Genomic DNA, 17,194 nt, shown 5'->3' with positions numbered 1-17,194 from the left:
TTTTCTTCTTTTACTTTTTCTTCTTCTTTTATTTTTTATTTTTTTGGGTCTTCTCCCTCTCTTTCCCGATTCTCTTCTCCATTTTTCTTTTCTTTTTTTCTTTTTTTATCCCTTTCTCGTTTCTTTTTTCCTTTTCAGATATACTTTTTTTCTCTTTTTTTTTCTTGTTTGAATCTCTCTTTTTTCTCCCTCTCTCTTTCGAACTGAACTCCTTTTTTTCCTCTGTTTTTTCTTTCTTCTTTTTTTATTTCGGATCTCCCTTCCTCCTTTTTTTCGTTCAAACCCCTCATCTTTTGTGTTGTTGCATGTTATAAATAATGGTCATGGTTGGTTTGATGGATTTGATGATGGTTGTAGGGATAGATTTGGTGGGATAACAATAATTTTTTTACCATGGGTCACTTAGTTCATGCTTTGTGGAAAGTGGAAGAAAGAATTATATGAGAAACACAACCATGGAACTTAACAGAACTTTAACTTCTTGTATAAATAAAAAATTTAATAATTGTATGTCAGTACAAAAATTATTTATATGAATATGATTTATCCCCTAATATGTCATGTTTATTCGATTAAAGTAGGAAATGAAATTTTATTGAGTTGAATTCTTACCTGTTACTAAAACAAGAAAATCATTTCATGGACTCGGTTCATCACGTCATCTATGGTTATAATGAATGACAACTATAAATTTTAAAATAACTTTCAAATAACCACCCATTTTTTATTTACATGTAAGAAAGAGGCGAGATTGACCTTGGAAGCAAATGATGCGAACAAATGTTATTGGTTGAGGCCACAGATGACGTGATGAGTCGGGACTATCGAATAATTTCTCCTAAAATACATTATCCAAAGTAGTAAAACAATAATAATTTCAAATATTATCTAATTTTTTTAAGTTTTTAGATCATTGGATTAACTAAGTTTAGTGTATAAGAATCATTTTCTTTTTAATAAAAAAATTTTCTTCTTATTATTATTAATCTCAATTTTCAATCATTCTACAAGAAAACATGTAAATCTTATAATAGTATGTTAACAGCTCGTACACATATATAAGAGCTATGATCCAATTATCATATCTAAAGCTCTTTTGTTTTACACTGATTTAATATTATTAGATGAATGAAAATCAATAGTTGATATCTAAAGTTAGTGTATTCACATTATCAATCTCCTTTTACCTATAAAAATGTAACACCCATCTCCTGTATTTTCTGTACACGAGATATGGATGTCACATCACTTTTAAAACAGTTCTTCCTTTGAAAACCCGTAATATTTTGTTTCTTTTTATAAAACATTTTAATTAAAACTAATATAAAACATGCATTAAACTTGCATAATAAAAAGTATCATTCGAATATTTCATCATTTTACAAAATGGTAACTCAAATATTTTTCAGAGCATTTTTTCTAAATATTTTACATGCCAACTAAATACGTCAAAAAGTAGACATGTATGTCATATTGTTACTGACGAGGCGACCCTTTCTTTGATGTCTGATGATCTTCTTACTCTGCTTGTATTACGACCTACGCGTGAAATAAACACACCTTAAGTATTTACTTAGTGAGGCAAGACTAATAGTACAATGACCATATCATTTCCTTATTTCATATTGATCAAGTACCAATTCATTAATTCTAAGTTAATATCATTTCATTACGATACACACGAAGTGCCTATATGGTCATTCATAAACTCATTATGAATTTGTGGGTTGCACACATAGTGCTGAAATGGTTATTCATCAACATATGATGAATTCCGGGCTTTGCACACTTAGTGTCGAAAAGGTTATTCATTATGATGAATTTTGTTCTTTGCACACTTAGTGCTGAAACGGTTATTCATCAATATATTATGAATTTCGTACTTTGCACACTTAGTGCCGAAACGGTTATTCATCAATATATGATGAATTATGTGCTTTGCACACTTAGTGTCGAAACGGTTAATCATCAACATATGATGAATTCCGTACTTTGCACACTTAATGCCGCAACGGTTATTCATCAACATATGATGAATTCCGTACTTTGCACACTTAGTGCCGAAACAGTTATTCATCAACATATACTGAATTTTGTGCTTTGTACACTTAGTGTCGAAACAGTTATTCATCAACATATGATGAATTCCGTGAATTGCATAGTTAGTGCCGAAACAGTTATTCATCAACATATGATGAATTATGTACTTTGCACATTTCTGCCTATTTGGTAATCACCACACACATATTAAGCAATCATACATATATGACTAGTATAACATATAGTTACACAATTAAATGCACTCACCTGGCTTTCCTCGCTACTGTATCCAAAATGTAAAGTTGATTACTCAGGTACTTTGCTTTTGCCCTTCCTTTTGCTTGTCTCGGGAGCTTTATTTCGATCTACTTAAGAATCCATTAAAGTATGTACAATGTCAATTGTTAGTATATTTCGTAACAATTATACTTAAACAATACTCAAAAGTACATATCATTAACTTTCTATAATAATCTCAGCCTATTTTAACATTTCTGGCTCAATAGTATCGATACCCCCACCATGGTATCGATACTACTATACTATGGTATCGATACTCTTATACGGTATCAATACCATTTTTACATTCTGTTATCAAAGGTATCGATACCTTCCTCACAGTATCAATACCCCCTTTCGGTATCGATACCTCTTGAATCATATCGATAATACCCAGTTGTTCTTCCCATTTTAAGCCTAAAGTATCGGTACTGGTCTATCAATACCAATATTCGTGACTAGATTTTCCAGTTTTCAACCCGATTATTACACAAATAGGGTCAAATTTCGTTATGTTTACACCCATCAATACTATTAAACTCTTCTTTACCTATTCATACTGACTTTCCTTCATTTAGCTTCCTAAAACATCTAAAATATTCCAAGAACATTCAAATCTAAGAATCACACCACTTTTTCTAACTTGTTTTTAAACCCATCCAATGCTTCTAATCTCTTATTTACATATTTGACAAGTCAAATATACTAACAAACATCATTAAAAATTCATATTCTAGCATATCATTTCAAAACCCATTTTCAAAAATCTCCTTTATTTCTTCTAGCTCATAGTTTTAATCCCATCTAATCCTTCCTTAAGCTTCTATCATACTAAAGGCTTCAATAACCAACAAAAAAATGAAAGGATAAACTAGTCATTTGAAATCTCAACTTTGAGCTATGGGGGAGAGCCTTTTTCATGGGAAATGAGAGAAAAGATAAAGATAGCTTTTATGACTTAGTTTTCCCCTTTCCCCTTTTCATTTAATACTATAAAAAAGGAAATAATTTTTTACATTTATTTTCCTCTAAAAGACCAAAATGCCCTCTATATTCATATATATATATATACAATTTAGTTCAAAATACTATTCCAAATCATTTTCTCATCTTTTAGCATTTATACAAATAAATCCCCAAATTTGAAATCTTTCATTAAAGTCCCTTATTCAATATTTGGGGCATTACAATTCTACCCCCTTAAGAAAATTCGTCCTCGAATTTAAAGAAGTACCTAAAACGAAGAGGTATGGAAACTGCTTCCTCATATCCTCATCTCTTTCCCAAGTAGCTTCTTCTACCTTATGATTCAGCCAAAGCACTTTAACCAATGGAATCCTCTTGTTATGAAATTCCTTGGTTTCCTTAGCCCATATCAGCACTGGTTCCTCCTCATAAGTTAAATCGGGTCCGATTTTTATTTCTTCAGGAGTGATAACACGTGATAGATTTGATATGTACCTCCTAAGCATCGATACGTGAAAAACATTATGGATCTTGTCCATGTCCGAAGGCAAAGCTAACTGATAAGCTATGGGTTCAACCCTTTTTAATAATTCATACGATTCAATGAATCTCGGATTTAGCTTTCCTTTTCGTCCAAAACGCAATACCTTTTTCCAAGGTGATACTTTCAAAAATACTTTGTATCCCTCTTGAAATTCAATTTCTATTCTTTTTAAATCAGCATACGACTTCTGGCGATATGAGGCTATCTTTAGATTGCTCTGGATGATTTTCACTTTTTCCTCCATATCTTTCATCAAATCTTGGCCAACCAGGTCTCGATCTTTCAGTTCAAACCAAATTAATGGTGCTCTGCATTTCCTCCCAAACAAAGCTTCATACGGGGCCCTCTTAATACTTGATTGATAATTGTTGTTATAAGCGAATTCTGCTAAAGGCAAATACATTTCCCATGATCCTATAAACTCAATCACACATGCCCTTAGCATATCCTCTAGTATTTGAATAAATCGTTCTGACTGCCCATCTGTTTGGGGATGAAAAGTTGCATTAAAGTTCAATCAAGTACCCAATGACTCATGTGAAGACTTCCAGAATCTTGAAGTAAACCTTGGGTCTAGATCGGACACTATCAATATCGGCACTCCATGCAGTCTAACTATCTCTTTTTATATATAACTCCGCAAACTTATCCATCGGGTTGTCTACTCGAACCGGGATAAAAATAAGCCGTCTTGGTCAATGTGTCTACTATTACCCATATCGAGTCCTTCTTACCCAGGTGACAAAGGTAGCCCTGAAACAAAATACATTGTAACTCGCTCCCACTTCCACTCAGGAAAGGTTATTGGTTGCAGTAATCTAGAAGGCACTTGATGTTTAGCTTTCACTTATGACATGTCAAACATTTTGCAACAAACTCTGATACATCTTTTTTCATACCATGCCACCAATAACGACTCTTCAAGTCCTTATATATCTTATTCCCACTTGGGTGTATAATCAAAGGGTTATAATGTGCTTCACAAAGAATATCTTTCCTCAATTCATCATCATCGGGAATGCAAAGTCTTCCCTAGTAATATAAACATCCATTATCTCTTATTTCGAAATCTTTGGCCTCTTATTTTTCAACTTGCGCCAATCTCAACAAGCATTTTTCATCCCGATCTTGCAACTCTTTTACCTGATCTAAAAGCATCGGCTTTAACTTTAATTCAGCAATCAAAACCTCATCTTTTTTTAAAGATATGCGTGCATCTAAAGCCCTTAAAGCTGCAAAAGTATTTCGACTGAGCACATCGGCTACTACATTAGCCTTTCTCGGATGATAGTCAATAACCAAATCATAATCTTTTAAGAGCTCAATCCATCTTCTCTGTCTCAATTCAGCTCTTTATGAGTCAACAAGTATTTTAAAATCTGTGATCCGTGTATACATTGCAACGCTCACCGTACAGATAATGGCGCCAAATTTTCAAAGCAAATACTATGGCTGCCAATTCCAAATCATGTGTTGGGTAATTTCTCTCATGATTCTTCAGTTGTCTTGAGGTATAAGCCATAACTTTCCCCTCCTGCATCAGTACACATCCAAATCTGTTATGGGATGCATTATTGAAAATGACATAATCCTTACCTGACTCAGGTTGCACAAGCACGGGAGTTTCCATTACTATTCTCTTTAGCATATCAAAATTTTCCTGGCATCTTTCCGTCCAAACAAAAGACACATCCTTCCATAACAACTTAGTTAGCGGCAGAGCTAACACTGAGAAATTCTTCACAAATCGCCTATAACAACCAACGAGCCCCAAGAAACTTCGAACTTCAGAAACATTCTCTGGGGGTTGCCAATCCACTATAGCTTGAATCTTTTTAGGATCTACTCTTACGCCTTCTGCAGAGACTATATGACCAAGAAAAGCAATCCCAGCTAACCAAAATTCACATTTGGATAATTTCGCGTACAACTTCTTATCACGAAGTATCTGAAGAACCACTCGAAGATGAGAATCATGTTCCTCTTTTGACTTGGAATATACCAAGATATCATCTATAAACACTACCACGATTTGATCCAAGTACGGTTGGAATACTCTATTTATTAAGTCCATAAATGTTGCAAGAGCATTTGTTAATCCAAAAGGCATTACCACAAATTCATAGTGTTCGTACCGAGTCTGAATGCCATCTTGGAAATATACTCCTTTTCAATCTTTAACTGATGGCACCCCGACCTCATATCTATCTTAGAGAACACTGTTACACCTTTTAATTTATCAAATAAGTCACCAATCCTTGGAAGAGGATACTTGTTCTTTATTGTTACCTTATTTAGTTGATGAAAGTCAATACATAAGTGCATAGACCCGTCCTTCTTTTTCACAAATAGCACAGGTGCTCCTCAAGGTGAAACACTGGGTCTGATAAATCCTTTATCAAGTAGCTCTTGCAACTGTGCTTTTAATTCTCTTAACTCCGTTAGAGCCATTCGATACGGAGCCATAAAAACAGGTTCAGTACCCGGGTAAACCTCAATTCTAAATTTGACTTCCCGATCTGGAGGTAAACCCGGTAACTCCTCTGGAAACACTTTTGGAAACTCTTTAACTGTTGGGATATCATGCAATCTCACTTCCGGCACTCAAGTGTCTATCACATTAGCTAGAAAAGCTATGCATCATTTTGACATCATTTTCTTTGATGTCATGGTTGATATCACATTGGAGGGTGATTTCACTTTTTCGCCAATCACTACTATTTTGGAGCCTTCCGCGTCATTCAAAAACAATCGCTTAATGCGATAATCCGCCCATACATGATGTGGAGACAACCAATTCATTCCCAAAATGATTTCAAACTCTTCAAAAGGCAACTCCATCAAGTTTACCAATAACACGACCCCTTGAATCTTAATTGGACATTTCCTACATACCCGTGTTACCCTCGCACTATAACCCATAGGTTTTACTGCTACCATTTCACTAAAAATTGGTTCTAAAGGAATTCCTCTAGTTCTAACTAACTTTGTTCTAATATAAGAGCACGTAGAACCGGGTCAACTAGAACAAAAATAGGACCATAAAAAAAGGTGAAATGTACCTGTTATGATATCCGGATCATCCCGATCCTCAGTGGTCTTTATATTATAAATTTGGGCCACTCCCCAAGTCTCTTGTCTTTGGCTAGCCTCAGATTGACCGCCTGATCTTCCTCTTCCTCTGTTTCTACTAGGTGATGCTACTAATTTCTTAAATTGTACTGATCTATCCTCAGATCTCTGTGAACAGTTTCGAGCATAATGACTCGTTCCTCCACAAATAAAGCAAGCACCAGAGAGCACTCTACATACACCCCGGTGAAATTTGCTACATGTCTGACATGGGTTACCTCTTTCTCCAAAAGCTCTACCCGAGCTAGCAGCAAAAGAATGAGACTGCTTAGTTTTCTGTGTAGCTGCAACAGAATCAACCCTATCAATATATCAAGAACCTGAGCCCTTGCCTCTCTTAGGATGATGTGTAGATGAAGTCATCACAATCTTTTTTCCTGTCTACACACTTTGCTCTACTGCCAAAGTCTCCTCTTGAGCTCTTTCAATAACCTTAGCTCTGTTTATAACTTCTTGTAGGCTAGGTAAATTTAAGGCCAACATCATCTCTTTCAACTTAGGTCTCAAACCCTCAATAAACCAATCTCATCAAGCTTTATCATTAGGAACTACCTCGGTAGCATAACGACTGAGCTTATTGTATTCGGTCTCATATTCATGCACCGCTCGATCTCCTTGTTTCAAGCTAAGAAACTTCAACAAAAATGATCTTATAAACTACTCCCCGATATACTTGTTCTTGAACTCATCTTGGAAGAATTGTCAGTTCACTTGTTCAGGCGACGCATACATCGTCGTATTTGTTCACCACACCTGAGCTGACCCTCGGAGTAATGATACAGATCCACCCAATTTTTCATGATCGGAGCATTTTAGACTTTCCAACATCATCATAACATCGTTTAGCCATAAATTCGCGTCCATTGGACCTTCAACTTCTTCTCCCCTGAACTCAGGAGCTCCCAAACTTTTTAACTCCTTAGGAATTAACATTCGCGGTGCTGGAGGAGCAGGGGGAATGGGAGGCAGAGGAGGTTGAAACCTTGTCAAGATAGCATCGAGAGCTTGTATAAAAGCTTCGAACTCTGGAACAAGCATATTTTGAGGTATCGGTGCGCTGACGTTCTCAGACAGAATCAGATATTCACTATTTTCTTTGTAACTTTCACTACCCGATCCATCTCTACTCTCTCGTCCAACCGTTCTTCTCAAATTTGTAGAATCCAACATCTAGTATAACATTCATAAAGATAGTAATTACGTTAGTAAGGTGAGACATCTATCATATTTATTCTATTCCCTATCAGTAACCTTGACATTTTAGTGGCATGTAAACTCTTTTTACATCAAAATACACTCGATTTTGACCGAGAATCAGCTAAACTTGTAGCTCTGATAACAATAAATGTAACATTCATCTCCCATATACCTATCCGTACACGAGATATGGATGTCACATCACTTTTAAAACAATTCTTCTATTGAAAACCGTAATATTTTGTTTCTTTTTATAAAACACTTTAATTAAAACTAATATAAAACATGCATTAAACTTACTTACATAATAAAAAGTATCATTCGAATATTTCATTAATTTACAAAATGGTAACTCAAATATTTTTCAAATCGTTTTTCCTAAATATTTTACATGCCAACTAAATACATCAAAAAGTCAACATATATGTCATATTGTTACTGATGAGACGACCCTTGCTTTGATGTTCGGTGATCTCCTTACTTCGTTTGTATTACGATCTACGCGTGAAATAAACACACGTTAAGTATTTACTTAGTGAGGCAAGAATAATAGTACAATGAACATGTCATTTCCTTATTTCATATTGATCAAGTACCAAATCATGAATTCTAAGTTAATAGCATTTCATTACGATGCACACGTAGTGCCTATACAGTCATTCATAAACTCATAATAAATTCTGTGAGTTGCACACATAGTGCCGAAACGGTTATTCATCAACATATGATGAATTTTGTTAATAGCACACTTAGTGTCGAAACAGTTATTCATCAACATATGATGAATTTCGTGCTTTGCACACTTAGTACCGAAACGGTTATTCATCAACATATGATGAATTCCGTGCTTGTCACACTTAGTGCTGAAACGGTTATTCATCAACATATGATGAATTTTTTACTTTGCACACTTAGTACCGAAACGGTTATTCATCGACATATGATGAATTTCGTACTTTGCACACTTAGTGTCGAAACGGTTATTCATCAACATATGATGAATTTCGTACTTTGCATACTTAGTGTCGAAACAGTTATTCATCAACATATGATGAATTCCGTACTTTGCACACTTAGTGCCGAAACGGTTATTAATCAACATATGATGAATTTCGTGCTTTGCACACTTAGTGCCGAAACGGTTATTCATCAACATATGAATTCCATGAATTGCACACTTAGTACCGAAACGGTTATTCATCAACATATGATGAATTTCGTACTTTGCACACTTAGTGCCTATTTGGTAATCACCACATACATATTAAGTAATCATACATATATGACTAGTATAACATATAGTTACACAATTAAATGCACTCACCTGGCTTTCCTCGCTACTGTATCCAAAATGCAAAGTTGATTACTCAGGTACTTTGCCTTTGCCTTTGCCTTTGCCCTTCGTTTTGCTTGTTTTAGGAGCTTGATTTCGATCTAATTAAGCATCCGTTAAAGATATGTACAATGTCAATTTTTAGTATATTTCCTAACAATTACCGCTACATTAGTATAAACCCTAAACCCTAAACCTTATTTGATCTCTTTGTTTTCAGTTACAGTGGTTTTGGACTTTTCAATAGAGGCAACATTTTAGTTCTTGAACGATGGAAGAAACCATGGCTGCTGATCTATCGTTGGTTTTTGCGTGTTTACTTGGATGTTAATGGTTGAACAAAGCAAGCAGTGACAACTTGCTAGGGTTTGAGGGTTTAAGCAGTGTTCTTGTCTCATTCCTCTTCAGCTCTTCTGCCTAACAAATAATATAACAACATTTTTATAAGTATTCTTAAGATTATATTCTTCATCAAACTAAAATATCTTTAAATCATAAATAAAATCAAAGTTTTCAAATCCAAATATTTTGTCATCTCACACGTAAGACATAATATAACAAAATTATCACTCGTTTATTTTAAAATAATTAAAATTAATCAATTGTTTATTCAAAATCCATCAACTACGATTTAAAAGAATATTATTCATTCAGCGACTGTCTATAAAATATGTATATATTATTAATAATTAAAAAGAATTCTTAATAAATATTATATTATAATCATCTCGATTACTTGGGTAAACTATGTGTTTAGTACATAAACTATTAGTTTTGGTTTGTTTTAGTACATCAACTTTTATTTTTTTTAATCATACCTAACATTTAGTTTTCGTTTCGTTATAGTACCAACCATTAAAAACTTAACAAACAAGCATACATGTCATAGATCCGGCATATAGATGACCAATCCGAATGGCGAATGTGAGGCGTCGACGCCGGAATATACTCGAGGCAACTCATAAACAACTCTCTTCTTGCTACCCTCACTCAGGCTCATCCACACAATCGGATTGACCCCCATGAAGGTCTGGGATGAGGCCTTTTGCGAAGACAAAGCCGCAGGGTCTTCGACGGCTTGCATCATAACTCTCCACAAGGACAACGTGTGTTATTTTTGATCCAATCTCATTGCAGATATTATGTTAATGCAAACCGAAGTCATGAATCTTTGAATTTTGTTTCCCTTTATATGTAGATGTTGCATGCTGTGAACATTGGAGATAGCGGGTTCATGGTGATCGGACAAGCTGCAGCCATATACAGATCCCCAATTCAGCAACACTCTTTCAATTTCCCATATCAGTTGGGAAACTGCGCGAATTGTGGTAAGCCCCCGCAGGCACAGGTGATTAAGGTTGCAGTAGAAGCAGGGGATGTTATCGTAGCCGGAACTGATGGACTGTTTGGTAACTTTTCTGAAAGTCAAATATCGGAGACTGTGGTAACAGGGATCAAACGAGGTTTACATCCGGAGGACGATCTTGGCAAGTGGTGCAACGAGCTTACGACGTTTCCATGGATAGAAAGGTCGTGATTCCGTCTACGCAGGGTTCTGAGATGTCTGGAAAATGGTATATTGGTGGGAAAAGAGATGATATTACAGTCATTGTTTCCTGCATTCTGCATACATAATCAATTGTTAAGATGTTATTCTCATATCTGATTCCGGATTAGTCAACATCTCTCCGGCATGAATTCAGGCTAGAAATATTACCGTCGATAAAAAATCATGTTGATAAAGACGGGGCAACTTCCCGGGGGCTTGGGTTTTTCGGAGTTCTACCTTGTGGAGTTGATAGTCTAACCACTCATAATATTGGAAACGTTTATAAACGTCGGTTGGGCGTTGAGACAAGCTCTCCATTTCCTATTCCCATATTTTAAACAATCCCAGCTTACCGTCCCATCGATGAAAGCTACTTTAGTTTAATCACTGATATCCGACCTATTGATCGATTATTCCAAATCAGATTTTGTATAGGTCCATTATGGGACTGACCATACCATTCCAGTTTGTTCGATTCATAAAAGCCTGGATTCAAACTATTAGGCTGGCAAAATGGTTGAGAATTGCAGCTTTAACCCATTCTATTCATTATTCATTTCCAAGGCTCATATCCCGTGTACTATTATTATTTATGTATAGGACAAGCTGTATGACAGAGAAGAAAAGTGCAGCCTATGAACAAAATGGTTTACATCTCACAGGTCATAGATCTGAATTCAGTCCCTGTAGATACCGTAATAAACTCCCAATATACTATCAATTTCTCTAGTTATTTGAATCTTCACCTTCGTATATCTTCGTGTAATCGTATCTGTACGCCATTGTAGTATGTTACTTGAGGATCTTGTTCAGAAAATATATCCAATAGGGACAGTGCCTGTTATTTTAAAAGCAGCAACTAAGATCAGAGCCAAGAAGGCTAGGTGGGAAATTTTCTAACAACGTTTGTCATCCGAGTGAAACTTTACCTCGGGCACATTGAGTTCAAGGCGGAACTTCGGACCATCATAGTGGTGGAGAATTGGCCTAAACGAGTCCTCCTCAAGTGGCTCACAGGTTTTCCTTGTGAGAACCCGAACCTGCAGAGGAACAATGTTGGTGTTTACTTTTAAGTCTTCCATTTTTGTTCTTGTTGTCGAGGAAGATGAACAAATCAAATAATGCCTAGACAAATACCTGGGCAGGAAATCGAGACTCGCCGGGGCATTACTTGTCCTCCCAAGCTGTTGGATCAATGTTTGCTCCTCCAAAGCTTGCAGCCTAAATAGATTAAAACATTGTTAGAAGCGCAATCAAGAACTATCCATAGTTAGGAAAAATGAGGAGCCACACTTGAGTCCAAATTGCACCGCAAGATCATACTCATTAGTGTGCTTTCAACAAAAACAAGTCATGATTTCAACAAATCTCGGCCTAAGAACCTATAGGGATATAAATAACAATCCGCTAGTGGAATAACGGATAGCAGTGCCATCCAAAACCATTGTTGCATGACCACAATACCTATAATGACAGCGGTAGCACCCGCTGTATCCACAATCACGATAAATATCAAGACATAAAAGAGTGGATTATATGGACAACGTCATGGGAATAAAGCTAATTGTGTTCATTATGAGACAAACCCAAAATACTTCGGTTCGGTATCGTAGTATGGTGTATTTAGATTTGTGTTATATTATAGTACAAAACACGACCGCAATTACAATTTAAATCCCTAACTAACTATTCAAAGTAGAATCAATCCCATAAATTGATAGAAAATTATAAGAACAAACCTCAAATATTCCATGGAGTTGGTGGGTGGACTAGTTGTAAAGGAAAAGAGGCAGGCCCGGTGTTATCGCCCGGACTGAATCTCGGTAGCGTGGAGGCAAGCCTACAAATAATACATAGTAACAATTTAGAGACTGAATCGGGGATTTAAATTGCCGTTGTGGTCAGCATTTTCAGTTGAATTCATCGCATTTGCGGATAACAGTTTCGGACCGCAATTTAAATCCCTGAACTGAATACAACATTAAACAAATTCATTTACTTCCCATTTCTAGAGCAAGCAGTAATAGTTAGGCTAATCTCATCCAAAAAATCAAGAGTTGAGAAATCAGAATTGGAAACATAATCAAAAACCCAGAGAGAAAGAGAAGAAAAGACATACCAAAGAGCTGTCTCCTGAGATTCTCCTGCATGGTATCGTTGTTGCAGACAAAGATATACCCACCAACAGTTTCATTCCTCGGCAAAGCCTCCGATAGCGGCAGTGTCTTAAACCTCTTGTCGGCAGTTTCGTCGTTGTTGTTGCTGCTGTTATTGTTCTTATTGTTACTGTTCTTTCCGCTTTTACTCCCATGATCATCCTCTCCTTTATTCTTATTTCCCTTCGGATTAAAGTTGAAATTATTTCTGTTCACAGGCTTCGAATAAACCCTTTTGTTGAACCCCCCCGTTGATCCTAGTGTTCTTCTGAGACCCCATCGGATCGAACCCCATGTTGTTATTGATGCTGCCGACTCCAATTTTCCAGCCATCGTCGTTGAAAGAATTGAAATCAGATGGCTTCGGCTTCAAATTGTGGACTGAGTCAACTTCACCGAGTCTGATATCGAAATTCCTCCTCTCGTCCGGCCTTTTAGAGACATGGGCGTTGCTCCATATGGAATCGTTTAGAGAAAGATTAGCCAAGTTCGTATTTTGGATCCTGAGTTGATCACTGAACTGCCAAAAAGATTGCTGGTTGTTCTCCATCTTCAGCTTCAATTCCCTCTTGAGAAAAAAATCCCAAGAAATTGAGAGAAAAGTATAAGAGTTGTATATATAGATCGAAAGGGAAGACGAAGTTGATGAGAAAAGCAAAAATAGGTGAAGAGTGTGTTAAATAAGAAATGAGAAATGGGTTGGAAAGCGACCGAATCGGGGAGTGGAGACTTTACTCTTACCGAGGAGATTAAAGATTGCGTGTCATAGTGGAAAGTTACAAGGCTGCTATAAAGATAAAAAAATAGGACGGACATCGGTCGAATTTTGTCAATTTGATTTGATTCAAAAATTTTATATCTTTCACTTGATTTGATTTAAAATATATATACCCTCCACTTAAATCGAATTTGATTTGAATTTTTGAGATAAAATCAGAATTTGATCCTATCTTACCTGAAATAATAAAAAAATATTATTTTTATTCAATAAAAATAATAATTTAATTAAAAAATAATATATAAAGAGATATTATTATAATTATTTCTAAATATATAAGGTAAAATTATATATTTTCATATCGGATATTTTTCACCTTAAACCTAAATCCGACCCGACCCGAACATCACCTTAAAAAATCTAACCCGACCCGTTCTGAACCCAACATTTAAAAAAAAAAGCAATCCAATCAAATCAAAACTTATCAAGTTTGGATTTCATACTCATCTCTAATCATAAAAGTAAAACAAGTATTTGATTTTTTTTAAATTAGGTTAGGCGAAAAAAATAATTGGTCCAATAAGTCATTTACTAGTTTATTTTACAATGTAAGACATTTATTACAGTGGAATACAAACGTATTTAATATATTTTATAAGATTCATCACGTCAACATAATAAGTTTTATGTGTAGTATTTTTTTAAAAGATTGAGTAAAAAAAAATTTATTAATTGACGTGATGATTTACCATGGAATTTAATTTAAAAAATTTACTATTGGGCAACGGGCAACTTTAAAATTTTAAAAAATTAACCATTAAAACTCGACACGTCAACATAACAAGTTTCGTCGAATTTAAATTAAAAAAATTAAAAATTATTTAATACATATAAAATAATTTTATTACAAAATAATAATAAAAGTTCTTACAAAATAATACAATGCATAATAAAATTTATTTATATTTACGTAAATTTTTACGGTGCCAAGGAGTGATCGAATGATAATGGCACAGGGCCCGTCGATTACGTCGTGGTCATCCACATTGATCGTCTTCGTCTTCATTTGTTTATTGAACATGAGATGTATTGAACATCACTCCACTTCGAAATCTACCTTCAAAATATGGTGGAGTACTTAAGGTATTCGATGGCATCATTGACGTTATTGACTCAATCTGGCTACCAAAATCAGTACCTTGTTGACCATATATAATATGATCACATTCACCCTGACCAATATGTTCTGTCGAAGAGGTTTAAGTGCTTTGCATTACATCCCATAAACCTCCAACCCAATTCGGTTAACTCTCCATTGAAGCATGACATGGAGGATAAAAACTATAAATGGTCTGAGATGCAAAATACTTGACAGAAGCAGAAGACGAAGATGTTGATGATGATGCTTTCTTGCCCTTTGCGAACTTTGCTTTCATTTCTTCCCATTTTCCCCTCTCTTTCGGTGTTGTTAAAAATGGTTTCCCATTTGCTTTATAATTTTAGAGGTAGGGAGAAATGTCGAAATCAATATCAGCAGCTGTAATTTCGAAACGCATAGGGATAGATAAATGCCTCTTATTCAATTGTTGGATGCATATAGATGTTTCCTTGCCAATTCTCTTTATGCTTCCCACACGTATCAATTTTATGAAGTGCATCCATATCAAATATTTGCGTAGAAATGCGTTGATGAGATGAAAATTGTCACAACACTCTATTTGTAATGTGTATCTCAACAATCGAAAACTGTAGCAAAGATGCAACGACACTCCACAAGTCTGATGCTTTAAAAAACCCCTGTGTAACCGATGGATCTCGTCATCACAATACGAAATCCAAGAAAATTGTAACACATTAATTATAAAAGTTAGTATAAATAAAAAATTAAGTAATTTACTAAACTAATATTTACAGCAAGTCGATCGGCTATATCGATCCTCATTCGTATATCATATTTATTTGCACCTAACAATTTGATCTTGTTAATTTTATGTCGCCGTCTAAATAATATAATAAAAAAATAAAAAAGGATAAAAAAATTTTAAATTTAATATTTACAAAAAAAATAAAGTTAAAAAATTATCTTGCAGTAAAAGGAAACTCAACAAGGGTTGATGTAATTGGCATAACAAAAGAATCGATATCACGCCCACGACTGTAGTAATACTAGACTATCGGTAACATATGCTTTTTAACCCTTTTTGAAAATTGTAGCCTTGCAAAGTTCATAGTATAAAAATACCAAAATAATCGAGCCCAGCTAGTGTTGCAACACTTAGTAAAATTATTCAATATCAGAAGATACTGAATGTGACCCAAATTACCATATTTATCTGGTAACAATATCCCTCCAATCAATTGGAGAAGATATGATCGGGTTGTAAATGTAATCTCTTCCTCAATAGAGTCGTTAGTCACATTAAATTCAGACTCCAACCAAGTTATTCGTATTAGGTACCCGTCTAAGATTTCCGGTAGTGGCATCTTCCTTAAAACTGCCTGAACAATGGCGAATCAGTTGAAATTGTGTTGTCTCACTAATGTCGCACCATTAACCGGAACACAAAGTTAGTAAGTGACATCTTCCAACATAATCGTCACTTCACCACTCGGAAAATGAAAAGTATGTGTTTTGGGCCTCCAATGTTTAATTAGAGCTAAAATCAATATTGGATTCACATTAAAACCACACATAAATGTGGTTGGATACAGTCCAGATTGTTGTAGATATATAATAATCCGCTGATGCAGATCTTTAAGTGTCATTCCTTGTTGCAAAATGCTTTGTTCTTTTTCCGGAATGAGTTTGAGCGAAGAGATATAGACATCATCAAGACGTAACATTTCATCTCGGGTAAACATTTTGAGGAATTCTTCAAAAAAAAAATATATAATTTTTTCTCAATTTTTTTAACAATAAACAATAAAAAATCCTATACCCAAACCCGTATTTATAACCCCAATCCCAACAGCTATAAACGACCATATTTTTCAAAAATCTTATGGAACTCGTCACGTCAAGGTGACGAGTTTGAATATACCCGTTGAAATCTAGCCATTGTTGTTGTCTGTTGCCCAACGACTATAAACGATTAGATTTTTAAATTCCAAGATAACACATCTCCTCGACGTGACGAGTTTAGTAGTTTTTAAAAAAATATTTTTAATTTATAAATTATTTTACTTAATTTAAAAATAAATTACTATCCATAAAACTTATAACAATGATGTTATCGATTCGTTCTTCACTGTGATAATTGTCATAGATTGCAAAATAAAC

The 17,194-nt window shown here is 35.0% G+C and overlaps 1 long non-coding RNA gene and 1 pseudogene across 1 annotated transcript in view; both read right to left on the bottom strand.

Moving 5' to 3' along the window:
• Positions 1-17,194, bottom strand: part of LOC120172986 — a 28,378-nt gene that overhangs the window by 5,517 nt on the left and 5,667 nt on the right. The window contains exon 2 of the long non-coding RNA XR_005521011.1: positions 10,895-10,909. This is a non-coding gene — a long non-coding RNA (uncharacterized LOC120172986). The remainder of the gene's footprint in view (positions 1-10,894; positions 10,910-17,194) is intronic.
• On the bottom strand, positions 11,590-13,865 carry LOC120172985 (annotated as a pseudogene).

This window comes from Hibiscus syriacus, unplaced genomic scaffold, assembly GCF_006381635.1.
Source record: "Hibiscus syriacus cultivar Baekdansim isolate YM2019G1 unplaced genomic scaffold, ASM638163v2 tig00111937_pilon, whole genome shotgun sequence".
In the NCBI taxonomy this organism is placed as follows: Eukaryota; Viridiplantae; Streptophyta; class Magnoliopsida; order Malvales; family Malvaceae; genus Hibiscus; species Hibiscus syriacus.
This window is presented reverse-complemented; position numbering and strand designations above follow the sequence as displayed.